The following is a 25,066-nucleotide window of genomic DNA, read 5'->3' on the forward strand; positions in this document are numbered from 1 at the left end:
AATAGCGTTAACCTGGGAGGCGGAGCTTGCAGTGAGCCGAGATCACACCACTGCACTCCAGCCTGGGCAATACAGCGAGACCTTGTCTCAAAAAAAAAAAAAAAAAAAAAAATCCCAATTCCCAGGGTGCACACCAGCAATACACCATTACATTGGCCCTTGCCAAGTCTGCCAATTAAGTCAGTCTCTAGAAGCAGAGTCCAGACACTATATTGATATTTTTTAAAACTTCCCACCAGGTGATTACAATATGCAGCCAAGATTGGGCTCCTTGGATTCTTAAATTCAGTTCATCAAGAGCAGGGGTCCTGCTACAATATGTTAAGCCAATCTTGAATGCTTCTTATTTCACCAATAACAAAAATAACTTCTAGCACCTATTATGTAAGCTAACAAAGCCTCTGATATTGATCTGAAATTTAAAAATAGTAACTGCAATCTTGTGGTAGCCACCTCAGGTTAGACGTCTGGCTTGAAGTTATTAAATGCTAACCAACCACCCTTGCAGTGTTCTGATTAGAACACTTAAAATGTTAACTGTCTCTAGAGAATAGATTAAAGCAAACCCACACACACTAGATATTACACTATTTCTGTTAAAACATTTTAAGTGAAATTACAGACAGCATAACACATTGCCATCACATTAACTTTCTTCTTATGTTGAAAAGCCTAACAATGCTCCCACCTGCCCTGCAGTCACCAGATGAAGTTGCCTAAATCACCTAATTAGTAATTGATATGGTTTGGATATTTGTCTCCTCCAAGTTGCATGTTAAAATGTGATTCCTAATATTGGAGGTGGAGCCTGGTGGGAGGTGTATGGGCCATGGAGGTGGGCCCCTCATGAATAGATTGGTGCCCTCCTCTTGGTAATGAGTGAATTCTCGCTCAGTTAGTTCACTTGAGATCTGGTTAAGAGTGTGGCACCTCCTCCCTCTCTCTCTTGCTCCCACCACAACTATGTGATGTGCCTGCTCCCCCTTCACCTTCTGCCATGACTGTAAGCTCCCTGAGGCCTCACCAGGAACAGATGCCAGCACCATGCTTCCTGTACAGCTTGCAGAACCTGAGCCAATTAAGCCTCTTTTATTTACAAATTTCTCAGTCCTGGATATTCCTTTATAGTGACACAAAAACAAACTAACATGATAATGTTACAGTTCTTTTTTACCTCCTAGATCTTCGACATGTGACTTTGAGGTCAGGTGGTGTTTCCTTCCCCCTTGAGATCAAAGTTAGATCACCTTAAGACACCTGTTCCCTGTCCATACTCTACCACCATCATTCTGTCAGGGTCTGGGAAGAGTCGGAAACATTCCCTAGTTGCAAGGTAGTAAGTTTGCCTGGCCAAGTCCAGTGACTCACACCTATAATCCCAGCACTTTGGGAGGCTGAGGCAAGTGGATCACTTGAGGTCAGGAGTTTGGGACCAGCCTGGCCAACATGGTGAAACCCTGTTTCTACCAAAAAATACAAAAATTAGCTGGGTGTGGTGGCACACGCCTGTAGTCCCAGCTACTCAGGAGGCTGAGGCAGAAGAATCACTTGAACCTGGGAGGCAGAGATTGCAATGAGCCAAGATCACGCCACTGCACTGCAGCCTGGGTTATAGAGTAAGACTCCATCTAAAAAAAAAAAGAAAAAGTTAGCCTGCTACAGTTTCTTGGATGCTGGCAGAAGATATGAGACTCTTGGGTCAGAGACAAAGGAATTTTTATTAGTCACAGCAGAGCAAGTAGAGAGCATGATGTTAGCTTGGGTCTCCATGTCTCCCTAGTCCTATGGGGGTGAGAGAGGCAGGCCCAGGTAGATGCCACACAATACAGATGATTTCAGTCACACCCAAAGAACATTGATCCTGGGAAAGTGAGCAGTAAACAAACCTGCTCTTTGTCTGGTGGAAAACAAGATTGTCTGTTGCAAACACAACCCTGAGAAACAGCCCAGGTAAAAGCAGGATGGTTTGGCATTCCTGGCATACCCAGCAATCAAGAGCAGTAAGGCTCAGAACTCACAGTGGATTGCTTCTTTCAACACCCGTTGACTTTGTTTTACATTCTTCTCAGCACTTAACTTCCTGATATTTTCTCATTAGTATGTCCTTATCTGTCTCTTTCAATGCAGTGGAAGTTCCAGGAGCTTGGGGTCATCTGTCCTTTCATTGTTATTTCCCCAGCACCAAGGAGAACAACAGGCCTGCAGAAGGCATTCAGTAAATGTTTGTTGAATGAATGAGTGGGACTAACCTCAATTTCCAACATAGGCCACAAACTCTCCACTCCAATCAAACAGGATTCTTAACTGCCCCCAAACCTGCCTAACTTCACGGCTTTGGCCTGCAGAAACCTTGACCATAAGTGGCCTACCTCTACTGCACCACACAGTTCACCCCCTGCAAAGTCCACTGTGGTATCTTCTCTCAGTTTCCTTCTACCCATGAATCTCTGAACTTTTATAGCTGTACTCTTTGGCCTCATGCATTATTAATATTTCCATCATTATATTCTTTTTTTCATAATTATTATGTAGTTGTTAAGGCCTATGAGTCTTGTTAAAATGTAAATGTCCCTGAGGTGGGAAAAGAAAGAAAGATGAGACCACAGCGGTGGTAAAGGGCAATGGTGACAGCCTCTAGACACCTATATTGCTACTTATTAGCTGTGTAACCTTAGGCAAGCAGTTAAACCTCTCTGAGCCTTAGTTTTCTCATCTGCACAATGGGGAAAATGACCATACCTACCTCCTAGGGTTATTCTGAGGATTCAGTGAGATATTTTGTGGAAAGGACTGAGAAAACTGCTTTTGGTTATTTGTGGTGCATCATGCCATGCCATGCTGGATGCATTCCCTGGAGACCCCTCCAGAATGCCTCACCCTGTTGGAGTGCCAGCCCCTTGAAAGACAAGATGCATGGACTTCATTCTGCATCCACTGCAGTTCCTCACTCTGCCCCAGAACACAGGACTAGGAGGAGGGGAAGGGTATGAGGAGCACGTTGAACAGATGTTCCCAGATGAAGTTAAATCTTTCACAGAAGTGGGAGTGTAGCAGAACGAGGAGCAGACAAAACCCCTCAGACACCGAGTTAAAGAAGGAAGGGCTTTATTCAGCCGGGAGCATCGGCAAGACTCACGTCTCAAAAACCGAGCTCCCCGAGTGAGCAATTCCTGTCCCTTTTAAAGGCTTACAACTCTAAGGGGGTCCACATGAGAGGGTCATGATCGATTGAGCAAGAAGAGGGTACGTGACTGGGGGCTGCATGCAGCAGTAATCAGAACAGAACAGAACAAAACAGGGATTTTCACGATGCTTTTCCATACAATGTCTGAAATCTATACATAACACAAGCAGTTAGATCGGGGTTGATTTTTAACTACCAGGCCTAGGGCACGGTGCTGGGCGATCTGCCTGTGCATTCCATTTCTGCCTTTTACTTTTTACTTCTTCTTTCTTTGGAGGCAGAAACTGGGCATAAGACAATATGAGGGGTGGTCTCCTCCCTTAGGAGCAGTGTTCAGTTGATGCAGTCCTACATGAGAAAGGACTTTTCCATGACTTTGACTTTGATTCTGGTCAAAAAGAAGAGACTCGCTGAGTGAAATGGCTGGAGAGCAGTTACTTCACATTTCAGGTCTGGCAATGGAAACAAGAGTTATAGTGGGTAACCTTGGAGCTGAGTTTTCTGGGCTGCAGAAGTCAAGTATTTCTAACTGGTCCTGGGCTGGCCTGAAGCAGTCTTTCTCTTTGAGTACTATTTTATTCAACAATAAGAAGTTATACATTCATAGAACTTTGCAAAGCACTTGAACATGTATCATCCCCTTTGGCCTTCACAATCTTCAGAGGGAGGTAGGTATAGCAGCTTCATCATCCCCCATTTTACAGAGGAGGAAACTGAGGCACAGAGGCTACACATGATAGAGCTGGGATTCAAACTCTGCCTCAACCTTATAGTAAGTAGAGTAAGGCATTCCCAAAGATACCCATGTCCTAATCCCCAAAACTTATGAATATGTTACCTTACATGACAAAAGGAACTCTGCAGATGTGATGAAGTCAAGCATCTTTTTTTTTTTTTTTTTTCAGATGGAGTCTCACTCTGTTGCCCAGGCTGGAGTACAACAGCTCGATCTCAGCTCACTGCAACCTCCACCTCCTGGGTTCAAGCGATTCTCCTGCCTCAGCCTCCCAAGTAGCTGGGATTACAGGCACATGGCACCATGCCTGGCTAATTTTTGTATTTTTCAGTAGAGATGGGGTGTCACCATGTTGGCCAGACGGGTCTCGAACTCCTGACCTTGTGATCTGCCTGCCTCAGCCTCCCAAAGTGCTGGGATTACAGGCACGAGCCATCGCGACCAACCCAAGTCAAGCATCTTGAGAGGGGAAGATGATCCTGAATTATCCACGTGAGCCTAATCACAAGGATCCTTACCAAGAAGAGGTCAGAGTCATAGACTAGAAGATGCTGCCAGCTTTGACAATGAAGAGGCTACAGCCAAGGAAAGCAGTCAGCCACTGGAAGCTGGAAAGGCAAAGGATGCGTCTCCTCTAGTGCCTCCAGAAGGAATACAGCCCCGCCAATACCTTGATGTTAGCCTAATTAGACCCAGTTAGGACTTCTGACCTCCTGTACTGGAAGCTAAATCTGTTTTAAGCTACCAAGTTTGTGGCAATTTGTTACAGCAGCATCAGGAAATTAACACACCCCCCAAAACCTGCCAGGGCATCATGGTCATTTCAGGAAGCATGGTATTTTAAAATAAATTCATACTCGATGAGAACAGCACAGAAGGCATGCAGGATCCATAAAGGCCCTCCAGCTACCCTGTGCTGCCAGCTCCTGGAATTCTTCAGCAGGACGTCCACGGAGGCAGGACAGTGCATGGCTGGAAACACAGCTTCTGGAGCTGGCAGCCTGGGTTTATCACCCCAGCCCGCTAGCTGAGACTATGAACAAGTTATTTAACCTCCCTGTGCCTTGGTTTCCTCATCTATGGAAGGAAGTGAAAATAGCACAGACTTCAAGGACCAGAAGAATTAATAAATGCTTAGGATAGTGCTGGGCACACGGCTGTTAGTTATTATTATTACTAAAGGGCTTAAAGGCCTTTTAGTGTTTTGTTTGTTTGTTTGTTTTTGATACAGGGTCTTGCTCTGTCGCCCAGGCTGGAGGGCAGTGGTGCGATCTGGGCTCACTGCAGCCTCCGCCTCCTGAGCTCAAGCAATCCTCCCACCTCAACCCCCTGAGCAGCAGGGACTACAGGCACGTGCCACCTTGCCTGGCTAGTTTTGGTACTCTTTTATAGAGATGGGGTTTCACTATGTTGCCCCGGCTGGTCTCAAACTCCTGGGCTCAAGTGATCCACCCACCTCAGCCCCACAAAGTGCTGGGATTACAGGCGTGAGCCACTGCACCCAACCTGAACTTTTAGTCTTTTAGAAGCTTGTTAACACTGAAGCACAGTGGAAGGGGTGGCACCTGGGAAAAGGAGAAAGGGACAAGGGAGTAATCACTTACTGAACCTCTATGGGTATCAGGCACCTTCTTGGGAACTGCAGAGGCACTATCTGATCTACTCCTCCCAGTAATCAAGAGGTGAAGCTCAGGAGGCTTAAATGCTCAGCGTTACACTGTTGGGGAGGAGAAGAGACAGAATTCAACCCAAATCTGTCAGATTCCAAAGCCCTGTCCAGAGCCACACCTCAGCAATGGCAGACAGAAATTAAAGGGACTCCGTGGAGTTAATTTTCTGAGCCTGTTTTCCCATCTAGAAAGTGGGGATAAGGTGACTAATAAGCACTTCTCAGGACTACTGGAAGAACTGAAAGAGATAACAGGCATGAGATTTTTTGCAAATGGAAACATGCCATTCAGATGAAAGGGGTGAGCAAAATTACTGGCAAAGAGTCATTCCGGCTGGAATGAAATTGAGGAGAGGCAGGGGTGGGGGGGTGACCCAGATGCAGATGCAGCACCTTGGAGATGGGGAACAGGACCGGAGCCAAAGACCAGCCTGGTGCATCTCCACCAAGCAGTGTGTGTTTTGGAGGCTGGCTCTGGTCAGGGCACTGCGCAAGGCAGTTGAACACTTAGCCCACGGGCCAGCCCTGCTCCCCAGGAGTGGCAGATTCCCACACACTTCCTCCTTCTTAGAGAAAAAAAGAAATGGAGGCCATGAAGGAAGTATGTGAAAATTTCAAAGAGCCACTAATTCATTACCAGCAACCACAGCTGAAATGCTGAGTAGAGTAAGTTCTGGCTCGCAGTGCATCAGCTGATAGATTTCCCAGTAAGAAGTGGCCAGGCACTTGGGGGTGAGTTAGCAACCTGCTCCAAAAGCAGATGTTTTGCAGTGACTGGTAGGTCTCTGTGCTGCATGCTCCAGACAGGGTGGCCAACTATCCCGGTTTTCTGAGGATGCAGGGGTTTCCTGGGACACAGAACTTTCAGTGCTAAAACTGGGAATGTCTTGGCCAAACTAGGACAAGTTGGTCACCTTATTCCCAGGACTCTGTGCCTCCCTTCACCAAAATCCTCCTGGAAATGCTCCCCAGCTCACCCTGAAATAGCATGGCTTTCGTGCCCTTTCTTTTAGATTCCTTATGTAAAGCAGAGATTGGCAATATTTCCAAACCAATTCCAAACACTGTCCATTCACTGAGTGCTTTACAGTTTGCAAAGTGGTTTCCCATACATTAACATGTTTGGTCTTCAGAACAATCTCAAGGCCAAGGATAATACAGATGGCTGTACTAGAAATGCTTCAGAATGTAACAGACAGAAAATATAACTAGAATGACTTAAACAAATAGGTTGTTATTGTTTTCCAAAACAAAAAGTCTAGAAGTAGGCAGTTGCTGGGTTTGTGTCCTTAGCACAATATCAAGGCAAGTTGACTCCAACTCTTCCAGTCTTCCCTCATGGCTGCCACAGCACTAGATACCTGGTTTCATCCTAGGGAGGAAGAAGGCAGCTGGTGGAACACAGCCAGCAGAATTCTGCTTAGGTTTCTTTGGCCAGAGCAGTGTTACAGGGGCATTTCCAGCTGCATGGCCATTAGAGAAATGAAGTGTTTAGCTTTCTAGCTTCTGTAGTAGAGGAAGGTGAGGGATAAAAGGAATAGGAACAGTGTTGAATGAGTCACTTACAGGATGAACAGACGGCTGCTTACTACAGGGCAGACAAGGCTAGCAGGACTTGGGATCTCATGGAGCCCCGTGATTCTCAACACTTCATTGTACATTGTATCAACCGGAGCCCTTTGAAAATAATGATGCCCTGGTCTACCCCAGACAAATGAAATCAGAATCTCTGAGAATAGGTCCTAGCATAATTATCTTTCAAATCTCCCTCGTTGCCTAAAGTGTGCAGGTGGCCTTCTAAAGCTGCACTGTTCAAGTGCTAGCCCTTAGCCACATGTGGTTATTGACACTGAAATTAAGTTAAATAGTTTCTCTGTCATAGTGGCCACATTTCAAACAGTCAGTAGCTGCATGTGTCTAGTGGCTACCCTTTGTACAGAGCAGATGCAAAACATTTCCACCATCATAGAGAGTGCTGTGACTGGACAGTGCTGTTCTAGGGGAACGTGAGAGTGACAGAGCCTGTTTGGAAGTTCAAGCGGGGCTGGGCTGAGTGAGGCAAGTCAGATAGCTCTGACCCGAATGTAGTACAGAAGAATGGTTAAGGGCGTGAACAGGGAGCCAGGTGGCCCCAGTTTCAATTGCAGACCCTCCACTTACCAGCTGGGCAACTTCAAACAAGTCGCTATCTTCTCTGGCCTCTCTTTCTCCACCTGCAGAATGTGGGTGATAACAGCATACCAGCTTTAGGGGTTGCAATGAGGACTCTAAGCTGATCCTTGTAACATGCTCAGGACAGTGCCCTGGCACATGCTACCTGCTGCCTATGTCAGCTGTTGATGTTATCCAGGAGGCCTGATAGAGGGCCTCTTCCTGGGCACATCTGTGGTATTAACTCTCAACCCAAGACTTTCTCCCAGGCTTCCCAACTGGGACCCTGACACCGGCTTTTCCATGTCACCCCTTGCTCTGGGTCTGATTTCCTGGTACTCAGCCAGTCAGCCCACCCCAGGTCCAAGTATGTAGAAGGGAAAGAACGAATGAGTGCACAAACACCGAACACAGCCCTGGAGTCATTCACTGAGTAGAACCAGCCGCTCGACTTGTAACTTGGCCCTGGTTCAGCAGGTGCAGAGGGCATGGAGCAGGGAGTCAGTCTGTGTGGGCCTGGACAAGTCGCTGGGCCTCTCTGAGAATCCCTGATCTATAAACTCAGGGGTTCAGTCCAACACAGAGTACAGCCTCTCTGACAGGCATTAAATCACTGAAACACAGAATTTTCCTTCCTTGGGGAAAAATTACAGCTTCTTAACTAGGGTGCCTGTGCCCTGATCTTCCCAGGTTTCCGATCTCCCCAGGGTGCAATAGGAGTCCTCTGTCATCGCTCAGAGCTGCCACTCAGCCCTCCCTGTCCTGTCCATCTCTCCAGGCTGCGCTGTCTAGAAACGGGGGCCAGGGCGTGCATCAGGAAGAAGACATTCGCTGCAGCAGAAATGAATAAGATGCCCCCTCCTTGCTCTATGAGGATTGTCAGAAAGTGGGGGGCGACGCCCCCTGATACAGGCCTTCTCAAACAGCCCCACCTCCCAGGGAAGGAAGGGCACTTTCAGAAGCAACAACCTTGAGCCTCAGCACATCTGCTCCTGGCGTGCGAATGCCACAGCGCGGCAGACACGCCGCGATGGGTCCCAGTCATTAACTGGCTGTCAGGTTCCTCAGATGATGGAGCTAAAAATAGCGCGCTATAGATAGAAGCTTCTCCCACGCAAGCAGGCGCCGGCTGCAAATGGAAGTGGGGAGCAGGGGTTGTGCGCGGCTCTCTCCCCTAAAGCGAGGTTCGTGCTCATCTCCAGCCCCCCGCCGCTCCCGTGGGCCACGTCCTGCTTCGCTCCGCAGCATCCCCGCTCAGGAACTGCAGATGCGCCCAAATGTTCCAAACCCGCGCGGGGCGGAGGCTCATTTGTATGCCGCACCCTGGATACAAGCGATAAGGCCCCAAACACTCCAAGGAGACCGCGCAGATGAAGCCCGGCGCTGCTCGCTCGGGAGGCGAGATATTTATAGAATCCAAATATCAGCATTTTCTACCCATTTACACAAAGCAATTTCAGCCTTTTCAGATGAGAAAAGAGCAGCCCCGGCCGTCATTCATTCGGGTGCCGGAATCACATTTGGGACCAGGAAGCCCTGATTTTATAGGAAACCTCGAGGCAGGCTCGGATTAAAGATCAATGGCGACATAAAATGTGGGCTGTCATATTTTCGCTCTGAACATGTCCTGGTAATAAAAAATGTTGTTTTAGTAAATAAACTCGGGGAGATGCATTGCCCGCTGTTTATTCTCTTCAGCTTTGGTGCTTGGAGCAAAGGATGACGAGAGAGAGACAGAGACAGAGAGAGAGAGAGAGAATGAGAATGAATATCATCTTCGGAGTCCACAGCTGAGCCTACCAGCTGCAGGGGAAGCCTCTGACCCCCTCCACCTCGTGAGCCAGCGCAGCACACTGTGTATTTCTCTGCCGAGATGCTCATTTTGCTACTTCTTTAAGAAAAGTGTGAAATGTGTTTCCAAAAAAATGATGAGGCTGGCAGCCGAACAGGCTGGCTGTCAGCGCAGACCCTGGAGAGAGATAGGCATGGGGTCAAGTCCTGGCCCTGCCGCATCCTGGCTGAATGGGTCTGGGGAAGTTACCTAATGCCGCTAAAGATCAGTTTTCTCGTCTGTTAAATGGGGATATGGTAGTTCCTCTCTCATTGGGACACAGTGAGGACTAAATGATAAAATGCGGGAAAAGTCCCTGGCAGGCCAGTCAATAGTAGATTTTATTATTGTGCCCAGGAATTGGAAGATGAATTCAGGGTATCAGTGGCTATCTCCCTAGACCATAGGTCTTCAAGATTTGCTGAGCAGCTCCCAATTCGCCTGAAGTTTGACCAGGAAAAACATCACTGGGGTTCCCCCATAATCCAGTTGTGTTAAATATAACAGGCAGCCAGGCGCTGGGGCTCACACCTGTAATCCCAGCACTTTGGGAGACTGAGGTGGGAGGATCACTTGAGCCCAAGAGTTAGAGACCAGACTGGACTGCATAGTGAGACCTCATTTCTACAAAAACTTAAAAAAATTAGCCGGGTGTGGCAGCTTGTGCCTGTAGTCCCAACTATTTGGGAGGCTAAGGCTGGAGGATCGCTTGAGCCCTGGAGTTAGAGGCTGTAGTGAGCTATGATTGCACCATTGCACTCCAGCCTGGATGACAGAGTGAGGACTTGTCTCAAATAATAATAATAATAATAATAACAGGCAAAATATGAGGGCAGAGATCTGGGCCTTTCTGGCTTTGCAGTCTGAGTGATCCTCAGGAGGAACTTAAGAGGTCTTCCCAACATGTCCCAAAGCCCTGTTGACAGTGGGCCAGTGGGTGGCTTTCTGGGTCCAGCATGCAGTCATGCCTCATCTGAGATCTCTTTGGGAAACTGGGCATAGATCCTTGTGTATTCCGACCAATCCCCTCCAAACCTCCTGCGCATTTCTGACACCACCCTCCTCCTTTGGGCACACTAGGCAGGGAGGGACCTGGCATAGGGCTATCTTGTCTCAGGATCTCATCTCATTCCTTGCTTCTCCCCAACTCACCTTTCTCCCTGATGTCTAGCTTAGTCGTTCTCAAATTTTAGTACCATCAATATCACCAGGATGGATCCCAGACTGCTTGAGCTCCACCCGCGGAGTTTAATTCAGTATCACTGGGATTAGGGCCCAGGAATTTACATTCCTAACAAGTTCCCAGATGATGCCAAGTGATGTTGATTTCCAGACCACATCTGGAGAACCGCTGGTCTAAAGAAATTCATACATAGGATGAGGGACTGGGAAGTTCTGCAATTACTCATCATGTCTCATAGGGTCTTGATGCATCAGTTCTTTTGGTTTTGTGGGCCTGGATCCTCTGAAATACAACAATAAATAATTATAAATGTAGATGAGTGTTCTGTAGGGAAACTCAGTGTGCCTTCAGAGAGCATACAGCGGGTCCTGATTGAGGGTCAGGAAGGACTGCTTTAAAGACACGACAATAGAAGCTGAGGATTAGGGTGCATAACATTAGTTAGATGAGGAGCCAGGGAACAGCATTCCAGGGAGCAGGACTGGACTATGTTTGGAGCCACATTGTCATGGGTTTGTTGCTCAAAGAAACAAACTAACAGCTGTGGTTTCATTGAGCCTCAATAATAAGAGGTCAGGGCCAGGTGCCATGGGTGATGCCTATAATCTCAGCATTTTGAGAGGCTGAGGTGGGAGGATCACTTGAGTCCAGGAGTTTGAGGCCAGGCTGGGCAACATACTGAGATCTCATTTCTACAAAAAAAAATTTAAAAATAAGCCAGGTGTGATGGTGCATACCTATGGTCCCAGCTATCAGGAGGCTGAGGTGCGAGGATCACTTGAGCCTGGGAGTTTGAGGCTGCAGTGAGCTGTGATCGAAGCACTGCACTCCAGCCTGGGCAACAGAGAAGACCTGTCTCAAAAGTAATAGTCATAATTATAAAAGGTCAGAAGAGAGACCCAGGCCCTTCCTTCTCACCTATCCCTGCCCCTTCCTCCTCCCCTGTCTCTCCTCCTATCTGCCCTAGCACCATCAAGTCCTGTTGCTGGGTGCCCTGCTTTAGTTGACTCTTGTCTTCATTGTACATTGTTTCAGTTATCTATTATCACTGCATAACAAACTCTAACATTTAGTTCTCCCAGTTCGTGGGGTTGGCTGGGTGGTTTGGCTGCTGGACTCACCTGGGCTCACTCATGCAGCTGCAGTCAGCTAGCAGCTGGTGAGGCAGCTGGGCTCTGGCTGTCTGGGCTGAGCATCTCTCTCCATATGGTCTTTCACTGCTCATTCTTCATGGCATGGCCATGTCAGGGCAATATTCCAAGATGGGCAGGACGGAAGCACAAGGCCTTCCAAGGTCCAGGCTCCGGAACCTACCTACTTGTCACTTCTGCCACATTCTATTGGTTGACAGTGTTGGCCTTAAAGGAAGAGGTTGAAGCATGAAATATAATTTTAAAAGTTTGCTTAAGCCAAAGTGAGGACAGCTGCCCAGAAGACTCAGACCCAAGTAACCTAGGCTATGCGCTTCATTCTGCCTTTCTTTTTTTTTTTTTTTTTTTTTTTTTTTTTTTTTTTTTGAGACGGAGTCTCGCTCTGTCGCCAGGGCTGGAGCGCAGTGGCCGGATCTCAGCTCACTGCAAGCTCCGCCTCCCGGGTTCCCGCCATTCTCCTGCCTCAGCCTCCTGTGTAGCTGGGACTACAGGCGCCCGCCACCTCGCCCGGCTAGTTTTTTGTATTTTTTTAGTAGAGACGGGGTTTCACCGTGTTCGCCAGGATGGTCTCGATCTCCTGACCTCGTGATCCGCCCGTCTCGGCCTCCCAAAGTGCTGGGATTACAGGCTTGAGCCACCGCGCCCGGCCAATTCTGCCTTTCTTAAAAGCAGGTTTTGAAAGGCAAAGAAGGGGGACAGGGAGGGAGAGGGCTGCTACAACACTGTCAGGAATCCTCACTGGTTTACAGAAATAACATTGATTAGGGATTGGCTATACATTGTGAAGCTATAGGGTATGGGTTATAGTGTCTGGTGTGGCATTACTAGGTTAATTTACAGTTCCTTGTGGTAATAGCAAGCAGTTTCAAGAGATGAATGCATAGCTCAAAGTGAAGTGTAAGATGTGAGTGCTGTCTCATTGTCTTGTCTCTCTGGGCTTGATCATTTAAAAGGACTTGCATTCCTCAGATAGAAGTTCTTTTCTTTTTCTCAGGGGAAACCACAAGGCAGAGGAGCAGAGAAAAGGAGCTTGTTTCCTCCTGTTTTCTTCCTGTTTCCATCTGCACAGCCTCAGCCGCAGTCTTCAGCCTTGCAGCAGTGGTTGGTTCCAGCTTTCTCCTACCCTTCCAGAGCCAGCCTGGATACCAGCTTTACAGGGCACCTCCTCCATGCCTCTAAGTCCTCATAACCCCGACCTCTTCTGATTCTCCAGTCTTAAGGATGGAAGCTGCTTCCTTTAGTTACTACCCCTTTGAGATCTCAGTGGTCCCACTTTGCCTTTTCAATACTCGGTTCAACTACTTCCTTGTATTAAACTATCTCTGTTAAAATAATAGATGTGGCCAGGCACAGTAGCTCATGCACGTAATCCCAGCACTTTGGGAGGCTGAGGTGCGTGGATCATTTGAGGTCAGGAGTTGGAGACCAGCCTGGCCAATATGGAGAAACCCCATCACTACTAAAAATACAAAATTTAGCCAGGCATGGTGGCATAAGTCTCTAATCCCAGCTACTCAGGAGGCTGAGGCAGAAGAATCACTTGAACCTTGGAGGTGCAGGCTGCAGTGAGCCAAGATCACACTACAGCATTCCAGCCTGGGCAACAGAGCAAAACTCTGTCTCAAAAAAAGAAAAAATATATGTAGTTTCTGTTTTCCTGACTGAACCCTAATATTTAGTATATCAACAAAAATACACTCTGCTGCAAGTATCAGATACCCAACTATTGGTGAATTAAACCGTAAGGTAATTTACAATTTACTCAAGAAAAGGCCTGGAGGTTAACAGTCTGAAGTTCGGTTTAGTTTCTCAACAAAAGATCCAAGTTCTATCTTCCTACTCTGCCATCTATGGGTGGTTGTCTTTTCATCCTCATGCTTGTTACCTCATGGTAGCAAGATGACTACTATTGTTCCAGATATCATGACTACATTCAAAAGCAGAAAGCCAGAATCTCTTCTTCCTTGGCTCTCAGAACTTCTTCCTTGGCTTGCTCTTCCTCTCTTTCTCAAAATTTCCCCAACAGACTTTCCTTTACATCTCATTGGCCCAGCTAAAACAATGGTCACACCTAGCTGCAAGAGAGGCTGGTAAATTTAATACTTAGCAAAGGAGGATGGGATTACCATGATGGGCTGAGGTCAATCATCGTTCTACCCCTGGGGCTCTACCTACTACTACCTGAAAGAAAAATCAGGGCTCTCTCCTCAGTGGAGAGTGGGAAAGGGGTATCAGGAGTGGGATTGCAGCTGAGAAAACATTTCTGCATCCACCTGCTGGCCTTGACTGCCTTCCTTGACCCTGGAAGATAGATGCACTGGCACTTAGCTTGCTTCCAAGTTTCCTTATCCATGGTTTGCTGGAACCTCTGGGTCCAACCCACACAGCTCAGGAAAGCAGACTGAGAAACAAACCCTGACACTCCTGTACTTCCACATGCAGGCCACTGGACAGGCCTAAGCTCCAGAGCTTCTGGGCCTCTGCAGCTGGGCTTGGCTTCCACACTGCTGGTTGAAGGCTCACTTTCTCTTCCTCCAAGCTTTGTCTCTCCAAATGTACCCTGGGTTGTGAGGCAGAAGAAAAACATAGGTCTTTAGAAAATTCACAGTCTAACCAGCAGCCTGTGTCCCTTTCTTCCTGTGACTGCCCATTTTCCGGCCTATGTTAAATAGTGAAATGAAGGAATTTAGAAAAAAGAGCAATTTCTCTCCCTTCAGGGCTTGGTTTTTTCAAAACAAAAGAGGGCAAGAAGCTGGAAAGCACCACCTCAGGCTTGTGTGGTGGCCGGCTCCCCCTCCCTCCTCTGCTTCATCATCGCTCCAGAGCCGAGTTGTGAACAGGCTGTGGGTTGGGTTCCCTTGGGGGCCTGTAGCCTCTCCTGAGCCCTGACTACCCAGTGGAAAAGGTGCAAGCTCTGCGTGCTCTATCACACTCATGCCTGTCTGGATATTCCTAGAGCTACCCACTCCAGCCATGGCTTCTGGGAATGGAAAAACAAAGACCCCAGTACATGACCTTTTCAATCTCTCTCTATTGCCATTTCTCTCCCACAACCACTGTCTCCCACCCCCCAGGGACAGACGGAAGGTGATACAGTGTTGACGTGTGTCCCTGCCCAAATCTCATGCTGAAATGGAATCCCCATTGTTGAAGGTGGGGCCTGGTGGGAGGTGATTGGATAACAGAGGTGGATTTCTTATGAATGGTTTAGCACCATTTTCTTGATGCTGTCCTCATGATCGTGAGCTCTCTCGAGATCTGGTCATTTAAAAGTGTGTGGCACCTCCACCTGCTTACTCTTGCTTTCACCATGTGAGATGCCCACTCCGTCTTCTCCTTCCACCATGATTTTAAGTTTCCTGAGGCCTCCCAGAAGCCAAGCAGATGCTAGCATCATGCTTCCTGTACAGCCTGCAGAACTGTGACCCAATTAAATCCCTTTCTTTAGAAATTTCTTTAGAAAGTACCCAGTCTCAGGTATTTCTTTATAAAAATGTGAAAATGACCCAATACAGACAAGGGATTCCCATCCCCTTTATGTTATATTTTCTTTTTCTTAACCCTAGCTAAGCCACGGTGGTTTGTATTGGTCACTGCTCCATTCCCAGGGCCTGGCAGGGTCCTGGGCAAACAGTGGGCACTCACCAGCTGCTCTCTAGATAAGCGAAGGCCTCTGCCCCCTCCTCTCGCTCTGCCCCCATACCCTAGGATGCTCATTCTTCTTGGCAAACCTTACTTGTCCTTCTGGGTCCAGCACACACTCCTGTTTTCCAGTAAGCCCTCTCTTCCTTTCTGGCAGTCAGGACTTGGGGAGCTCCTTCTTTCTTTGTGGGCCTCTCCCTGAGCCTCATCCCCTGACGGCTCTGCTTAGAAAGTATTTTATTTGACTTTATGTTAGAGCAAGTTGCACACATGGCCCACTCCCTTTCTGGGTGTTTGTCACACATTGACAGGAATGGGAGAACCATGCTTGGCACATAGTAGGTGGTTAGTATTTGTTAATCTAATCATAATTATTAATATTATGTATTATAAATTGTATATGTAGTATACCTGTATATAATACCTATTATATATTGCAAACATACAGATATACTAAATACATATACACAGATATACTATATATACCATGTACATATTTTATGTATATGTATATTTTAATGTGTATATGTAACGTGTATATAACATATGGATTATATATTACAATATATAATTGCACACATGCAAATATACTAAATTGCATATATATAGATAAATTATATATACAATGTACATATTTTATGTATATGTATATTATATATTATAATATGTGTATATGTAATATGTGTAATAACATATGGATTATATATTATGTATAATAATTCTGATAATGAGCCTTCCTTTGTTCCAGGCACAGGTCTACATTCCTTTTTCTTTTTTTTGAGACAGAGTCTCGCTGCGTCACCCAAGCTGGAGTGCAATGGCGCGATCTCGGTTCACCGCAACCTCTGCCTCCCGGGTTCAAGCAATTCTCCTGCCTCAGCCTCCTGAGTAGCTGGGATTACAGGCCTGCGCCATCATGCCTGGCTAATTTTTGTATTTTTAGTAGAGAGGGGGTTTCACCATGTTGGCCAGACTGGTCTGGAACTCCTGACATCTTGATCCGCCCGCCTCGGCCTCCCAAAGTGCTAGGATTACAGGCGTGAGCCACAGTGCCCAGCCAGGTCTACATTCTTTGCATATTACCTGGCTTCATCTCCCCAGCAGCCCGGAGAGTTGCCTAAGGCCACGCAGTCAGTGGGTGAAACAACAGAGATTCTGGTATTGGAAGCTTCCTGGTTTGAAAAGTGCATCCTAAGGAAAGGGCGGGTGGCCTTTTGCCCTTGGTAAATCCGGGAAGGCTTCTTAAAGGTGGGGGTGGGTTCGCTGGTTAAGGGAGAGGAAGAGTGTTTTCTTGGTGGGAGGTGGCAGAGAATAACCCGGAGGAGTGAGTGGTCCTGGGCACAGCCGCTTGCTCTTCGCCTGTCCTCCACTCATCTGGCCTTAAGTCAGCAACATCAAGAGCAACTGCTTTATCTGGTTCCAGGGAATGATGGTTCCGACGCACATTACACCCATACGCTGACTGCACCAGCCCTGAGCCGCTGGAAATGCGCCGGTCTCAGCCTATCAGAGCTCTAGTGAGCGGTTCCGGCGGGTTATCAGGACGCATTACTTCCCGCCTAAGCATTCAGTGAATGGCATAAATGCCATCCACTGTGGCTAAAGGGCTCCTGCTCCATCTGCATCATTTCCGAGGCTGTCAGTCGGCGTGACATGTGTGCGCCGGGCCTCTCGCCACCATCTGGCAGCCTCTTGGAAATCACAGCTCCCTCTGCACCCCCCCACCCCGTGCTCCATCAGGAGCGGGGGCCTGAGCCAAGACCGTGGGTAAAGCAAGATCGGGACTTAGGCGCGCCTGTATGGTGATAGCCAGGATTTAGCCGCCTCGATTGCTTTCTGACATGTCCATAGCTCTTCCGGGCTTTAACTCTGCAGCCGTTGAAGCCGCAGGAGGCAAGAAGCAGAAACTGCATTTTCCACAGTGCACGTTTTGGGGAGGCCCATTCTTCAGGTCTAGAGGCAACGACCTGGGAAGGTTCCAACAGCTGCCACTGCTTCCAGTGCCCTGCCCTGGCGAACTCCCCCGGGCAGGGGGGGAGTTGCCCGACCCAGGCAAGGGGACGGTCACTCGGATAGAGAGCAGCAAGAGCGTGCTCTCCTCTGCGGCCACCGAGTAGGCAAATGGAAGTCCTCCCCTGAGAATACTGAAAAATCCCAAGAGAATTTCGCATTTCATGGACAACTTAGCCACAAAGATTCCCATGGCGGCTGGCGGACGGACACGTCAGCTGCCACGCTTAGCCAGTTCTCTAAATCCCGCAGACCAAAGAATGTTCTCCCACAGCGAGGTCACACAAGAACCAGGGAGAGTGATTTCGCCTCCTGACACCAGAACAAAGGGGCTGATGTGAGGGTGTAAAGGGCAGGGAGGGTGCTAGATGAACGGGTTATTTGTTTTGAGGCAAACCCTAAATCCCCCTTCTCTATTTCACTCCAACATCTACTAGGTGGGTGTTGTCCCGAGCCATGGCTCCCAAGTTTCGCCACGTCAAGGAATTTCCTGTTGGAGGTGTCAGGACCTGCCCAATCTCAGGAGCTCCGATATTGCTTTGTGGTGAAGACAGGAAAATGCACTTTTAATAAATATTCGTTCAGGGTTCTCTTGCAGGTAGTTCTCAGCTGTAGGTTAAGAAACCGCAGCCACTGCCCAGAGTCCCTTCCTCCTTCATGGACTCTCTCCCTGAGGGGTGAGGCTAGGATGCCAACCGCCAATGCAGTGAGTGAGTGCCTGCCTCGTTGAGGGAGGTCTCACTGCCCTGCGCTTCCTACTTTCCACCTTAGACATTGTGTCGGCTCCCAGGACACGCCCTCTGTAACCTATCCCGTGGGGGACCTTCATTTTCCTGTGTTCTCCCTCCCACAGCATTGCTTGTTTCTTTCCAAAGGTGGATGCCAACCATGTAAGATAACACATCAGGTCTCCATGTGGCCAGCAGCAGAATCAATGACATGTTTCTCTGCATGTTCTTGGGTGTCTAGGACGGTGACGAGTTTTACAGTCATTCTGAAGCAACTGCATTACATATTTATTAAGTACCGCCCTTGCTTCAGGCTCTGTGCTAGCTGCTGGTAAAGAAAAGAAAGAAGGGAGACGAATAATTTTAACTCAGATTGATAAATGGAGCTTTAAGTATAAAGCATCAAACCTATTTGATTGGCAAAGATTGAAAAAAAGAAGACCCAGGCGCGGTGCAGCAAGGAGGAAACTCCCACAACGTATGGAGGACCATAAGTGGGCAGGACTGTTCTGGAAGGCAAGTGGGCAATGTGTGACCAAAATTAAAATGTCTGCTCCCTTTGTTTCCACAATTCTAATTCTAGATGCTTTTCCTAAGGAGATAACAGAACAAGGACATGAAGCTGTTTGCTCGAGTTATTCCTCAAACATCTACGGAGAACCTACCAGACACAAGGCAGGTGCTAGGTACTAGGCACAGAGTAGAAATGAAACAAGCAAGAGGATGTCCGAGAGTGGATGGGTGCAGAGAGGATCACTTTGGTGGGGTCTCTGAGAGCAAAAAAGTGGCAACAACCTAAGAGTCCATGCATGGGTGTCTGAGTCCATTCATTTTGATACAGCCATGTAACAGAATATTAAGCCATCATTTAAAATGTTGATGTGAGCCAGGCTTGGAAGTTCACGCCTATAATCCCAACACTTTGGGAGGCTGAGGTGAGAGGATCTCTTGAGGCCAGGAGTTCAAGACCAGCCTGGGCAACATAGTAAGACCCTGTCTCTATAAAAGTAATAAATAGGCCAGGCGTGGTGGCTCACGCCTGTAATCCCAGCACTTTGGGAGGCCGAGGTGGGTGGAGCACGAGGTCAGGAGCTCGAGACCAGCCTGGCCAAGATGGTGAAACCCTGTCTCTACTAAAAATACAAAAATTAGCTGGGCACGGTGGCAGGCTCCTGTAATCCCAGCTACTCGGGAGGCTGAGGCAGGAGAATCACTTGAACCCGAGATCGTGCCACTGCACTCTAGCCTGGGCAACAGAGTAAGACTCCATCTCAAAAAATATATAATAATAATAATAATAATAATTTTTTCCATCTTGAGGTGGGCCGGGCATGGTGGCTCATGCCTGTAATCCTAGCACTTTGGGAGGCTGAGGCAGGTGGATCACTTGAGGTCAGGAGTTCAAGACCAACCTGGCCAACATGGTGAAACCCCATCTCTACTAAAAATACAAAATTTAGCTGAGTGTGTTGGCACATGCCTGTAATCCCAGCTAGTCGGGAGGCTGAGGCAAGAGAATTGCTTGATCCCGAGAGGCAGAGGCTGCAGTGAGCCAAGATCATACCACTGCACTCCAGCCTGGGAGACAGAGCAAGATGCTGTCTCAAAATAATAATAAATAATAATAATAATAATAAAATGTTGATGTGTATATCTACAGTTATTGTTGGAGGAGGCTCTCTATGACATCGTTGAGTAAAAAAAGCAAATTAGGAAACCAAAAATTCTCGTTATGTAAAATTACATATAAATGTCTACATGAGTATATACATAGGAGAAAGGTGTGGAAGATATCATCTGTCAGATGTCAGATGTTCAAATAATTTGTTTCCAGCACATTCCTCTTTCTACCTTTCTGTTTTTGAATTTTCTACAACAGAATGGAGCCAGAATGCAAATATTATCTTTGCAAGCGGAATGAATTAATGAACAAAAGAAAGAAAAAGAAAAAGAAAGAAAGAAAGAAAGAAAGAAAGAAAGAAAGAAAGAAAGAAAGAAAGAAAGAAAAAGAAAGAAAGAAAAAGAAAGAAAGAAAGAAGAGAAAGTGAGAGGAAAGAAGGAAGGAAGGAGGGAGGGAGGGAGGGAGGGAAGGAAGGAAGGAAGGAAGGAAGGAAGGAAGGAAGGAAGGAAGGGAGGGAGGGAGGGAGGGAAGGAAAACAGCACCAAAACCCAACCAAGGTGCTAACAGCCTCAGAGGGTGAAGCAGCCTCTTGGTAAGCCTGGTACTCCTCACACTGCCTCGCGTGCTATTTGCCCTGCAGGATTTCAGTTCATGGAGGGTAGGAGTGGGGCTGGCACATGGTGGGGATCTGATAACCGTTTGTCCCTTTGTTGTGGCTGCTGTCCTCCTGCTGTGTTCTGAGATGAAACACTTGTACCCCAGAAAGACTCATGGGTCTCCTATAACCTGACAAGTGCTCCATGACCTTCCTGGGCTTCTGTCTTCCAACTTGAGAATCTCAGAGGCCAGGACTGCCATCTGACAACATGTACAATCAACCCGGGCCCAACGCCAGGCTGGGATTTGGCCGGCTGGCCCCGGGCCTGGGTTGTTCTTTCTTATCTACTGAGGCTTCGTTGAACTGGCCAACTGACGAGGCACAGCTGAGGCAGTGAAATCTTCCTGAGCGATACATGTGGCTGTCAGGATTATTCACAGCAGTTTGGGTCCCCTGTCCAAGATCCTTCTCCCCACAGACACCCTTCCAAACCCAGTTCATGACTAATAAACCCATACCCAAATTGATCTCACAGCTGTTCTTCAAACGTGGTGCCAGCCAACTCCTCGGAGCCAAGCTGTTTGGACTTGCAGTAAATTGGGGCAATTTCTCATCTGGGGCTTGTCACTGGTTTCAGAAACTGTTCTCATTCAGCACAGGCTTTTCAGTGGCAACAGTAACATGTCTTGGCAAAAACACTGAGTTTGAAGAACTGGTTTCCTCCTACCACCAGACGCACTAGCAAAAAGCCCCCCTCTAGCTGCCAATTCATTCAGTTCTTCAATGGATGCATGATTTGCCCATGAAAAAGAAAACAGTGAAGGCCCCTTCCTCATGGCTTTCTTCCAACAAACTGAGGCACGACTTCAAAGGGTGTGGCCCAGATAGGGGAGGGAGACACGAAATTACACACCAGTTGACCAAGTCAGTATTAGGCAGCTGGAGAAAGAGGATGAGGTGGAGGTTACTTGGAATAAGGTGTCAGGTGATGTGGGCAAGAGCTGCCAACCACTTGAAGGCCAGCAGTGGCCAAAGTTCTAGAACCAGTAGTGGTGGGAGAAGTAACAATTGGAACCACAAACATCTGTGTGAAGCTCTACCCTTTATAAAGCCTGTTTCCATACATAATCCCATCAACTGTAATTTAAAAAAAACAGGCTTTCCCTTAGATCCAGAGCACCCAAGGGCCATGCAGGATCCGTTTATTCATTTATTCATTCATTCATTCACTTATGCACAAAGACTTACTTTTTGCCAGGCACTCCGCTAGGTAACTATATTCACCAACATTCTACAGAGAAACAGAACCAATAAGATGTGCGTATATAAATGGGGAGGTTTATTTGAAGAATTCACTCACAAAATTACGGAGGCTGGCAAGGCCACATTTTGGAGGGTGGGCCAGGAGGCTGGAGATCCAGGAAGAGCCAGTTTGCAGTTAATTCAAAGGTCATTTGCTGTCAGAGTCCCTTCTTGCTCATAGGAGGTCAGTCTCTGTTTTATTCAGACCTTCAACTAATTGAATGAGGCACACCCACATTATGGAGGGCAGTTTGCTTTATTCAAAGTTCACTGATTTAAATGTTCATCTCATCTAAAAACACCCTCGCAGAAACATCCAGAAAAATATTTGGCCAAATAGTGGGGCATCATGGCCCAGCTAAGCTAATGGATAATCCTTTTTATTTGCTTATTATCCTTTTTATTTGTACAAATTGATGGGGTACATGTGCCATTTTGTTACATACATACATTGCATAGTGGTCGAGTCAGGGATGTTAGGGTATCCGTCACCCAAATAATGTATATTGTAATCATTGATCAATTTCTCTTCATTCTCCCCACTTCCACCTCCTCACCCTTCCGAGCCTTCCAACCTTCATCCGATGGATAAAATTAACCATCACAGTAATGAAGGCACTGAGCCGAATAAACCTAGCCCTCTAGAAGGTCCTAGGCTAGTAGTGGAAGCAATGGTATGTGCTAGAATAATTGTACAAGATTGAAAGTGATGCATGCTATAAAATAGACATAGATGAAAGTGCTAGAAACCTGAATGCATTTCCTTTAGTCATGGGAGGAAGTGAAGGAGCAAGGGGCTTTCTGGAAAAGGAGGATTTGAGTGGGATCTTGAAGAGTAGGTAGGATTTGGATGGGTGCACATGCACATAGAGGGAGGAACATGACACCAGTTAGATGGACGAGCATGAACAAAGAGAGATTAGAATCTGTACAGGGAGCATCCAGGAGGTCATTGTACTTACAGGCAGAGGAAATACTGAAAGAATTAACAAGCAATATAGCAGCCAACAGAGTAGACACAGGCCATTGCACCCTGTTGGTGCATACCGGCTAGATATCAGCCTCAGCGGTAGCACAGGGTTTTGATCTTCTTTCCTGTCCCATTCCTGTAATAAGTGGTCTTGTTTCTTTGCACAGTTATAGCTAACAATGGGTGAGCCAGGTTGTAAGAGGCAAGCATTACAGTGTTTGCTCCAGCATCCACTAAACCCAACCATGGTTTCCCTCTCCAATCTCCAGCTCATACTCTTCAGTTTGTACTTCATCACTGGCTCTAGATGGGCCATGTGATGCAGTCCTAAGCCAATCACAGCCTCACACCCTCACTGCCAGGGAGATTGGTCAAGAACAATGACATCACTGGAACCAATTATACACTGCAAGGCTATTGCTGTATTTTCACTCTTCTGCTCTCATCCTGAATACTAGAGGTGGTAGGAGTGGAGCCAATGTCCCATGTTCAGTTTGAGACTGAAGCCAAATACATTCATGGGCAGAGCAGAGAAACAGAGAGAAGATGGGTCCTGGTTACTTCAAATCCAGCCCACAGCACATGGAGGAGGCTGTGACACAGAAAGCATGAGTCCAAATCCACAAGCACCTGTCAGTGATTCAAAACCATGATAATCATCTTAACATCCAATGTTTATTAAGCACTTACCATGTATCAAGCACTAATATTGTATTTAATCCTTTCAACCTTCAAAGGTAGTTACTATGATCTCTCATTTTACAGCTGAGAAAACCGCCTCAAAAAAAAAAAAAAATTTAAGAAACAAGAATCAAGGGCCCCCTCACAAGTCAGCAGTGAAATCAAGTTTCAAACCCAGGCCTCTCAGATGTTGAACTCTGAGCTCTTGCTGCCTAAGTGGTTCAGAAATACCTGGAAAGAGGCCGGGTGTGGTGACTTATGCCTGTAAATCGCAGCATTTTGGGAGGCCGAGGCGGGTGGATCACCTGAGGTCAGGAGTTCAAGACCAGCCTGGGCAACATAGTGAAATCCCATCTCTACTAAAAACACAAAAATTAGCCAGGTGTGGTGGCGCACATCTATAGCCCCAGCTACTGGGGAGGCTGAGGAGGCAGAATCGCTTGAATCTGGGAGGTGGAAGTTGCAGTGAGCTGAGATTGCGCCACTCCACGCCAACCTGGGTGACAGAGAGACAGACTCTGCCTCAAAAAAAAAAAAAAAAAAAAAAAAAAAAAGAAAGAAAAAGAAAAGGAAAAAGAAAGAAAGAAATACTGGATTTTTTTAATTACAGAGATCCAGGCCAACCCCTAGAGATCTGGGTTCCCTAGGTCTGGGGTAGGGGCCCAGACACCAGAATTTTTTCAGTGCTCCCAAAGTACTGCAAACAGGCAGCCAGGATCAACAGCCACTCGTCAGGGCATGTGGGATGAAGCTCGTATTTCTGTAAAGCAGTTTCAGGCATTTGCACAAAAACCATGTGACACCAACCTCCCAAACTCCCAGCAGCTCGGGGCAACCCCACGTTTCAGTAGATACCTCCCTTTAGATTACCTACACAATCTCGGCCGGCTCCTGATGGATGGAACTGAGATCTGATTTAAAGGAAGTGAGTGAGGGGTGAGGAATGGACTAGGTGAGAAGAAGAGAAGCTCTCTTTTTTATTCGGCCTGCCATTTTTAGAAAACACACTTTATAGTACTATGAAAGAACAGAAAGCAGCTGCTTTGGGAAACACTGGGGAACATCGGCTCCTGGCTTGTCACGGCTATGATCCATGTTCTGTTCCACTCCACTTACAAGAACAAATTTCCCCGTGAAACGCCGGGTACAGTGTACACAGCTGGGCCCACCACACAGCGCAGCAAGGGCCAGGAAAGGGCCTGGCTGAGATAGGGCATGAGCCAGCCTTCCACATCCTGGGGCCAGCTGGTTTTGTAGTTGTTGGAGGAGGGGATGGGAGTTATTTGGTTTTTTTTCCCAGAGGTTGGCTGAATATAATCATTCAGGAGTTCCTCTCTGAACATTCTTCCTTGCTTTTAAAAAAAAAAAAAAAGCCTGGACTGCAATTTTGTCTTTATGGCCTTTCCCAGGAGATCGGCTTTTATTTCAAAAGTAAAACCCCAGCACAAAGGGTAAGGAAGCTTGCAAACCTTTTGAGGATGGCTGTATAGCAAGAGCTTTCATTAAAATGCTTCTGCAAGTCCTATATTATCAGGAAAACGGCTTTTGCACTTGTTCTCAAAAATATCCAGGTTCCTTCTGATTTTATGATTCTGAGTCTTTTGGTTCT

General features: G+C 47.1%; 1 long non-coding RNA gene across 1 annotated transcript; it reads right to left on the reverse strand.

The window, feature by feature from the left end:
* Positions 1-6,919: 6,919 nt before the first annotated feature.
* LOC114678138 (uncharacterized) lies at positions 6,920-8,766 on the reverse strand. The gene is made up of 3 exons (XR_003729407.2): positions 8,710-8,766; positions 7,750-7,802; positions 6,920-6,961 (listed from the first exon to the last, which is right to left on the reverse strand). It is a non-coding gene; the product is annotated as an uncharacterized LOC114678138 (long non-coding RNA).
* Between the last annotated feature and the right edge of the window lie 16,300 nt (positions 8,767-25,066).

This window comes from Macaca mulatta, chromosome 5 (genome assembly GCF_049350105.2).
Source record: "Macaca mulatta isolate MMU2019108-1 chromosome 5, T2T-MMU8v2.0, whole genome shotgun sequence".
NCBI classification, from domain to species: Eukaryota; Metazoa; Chordata; class Mammalia; order Primates; family Cercopithecidae; genus Macaca; species Macaca mulatta.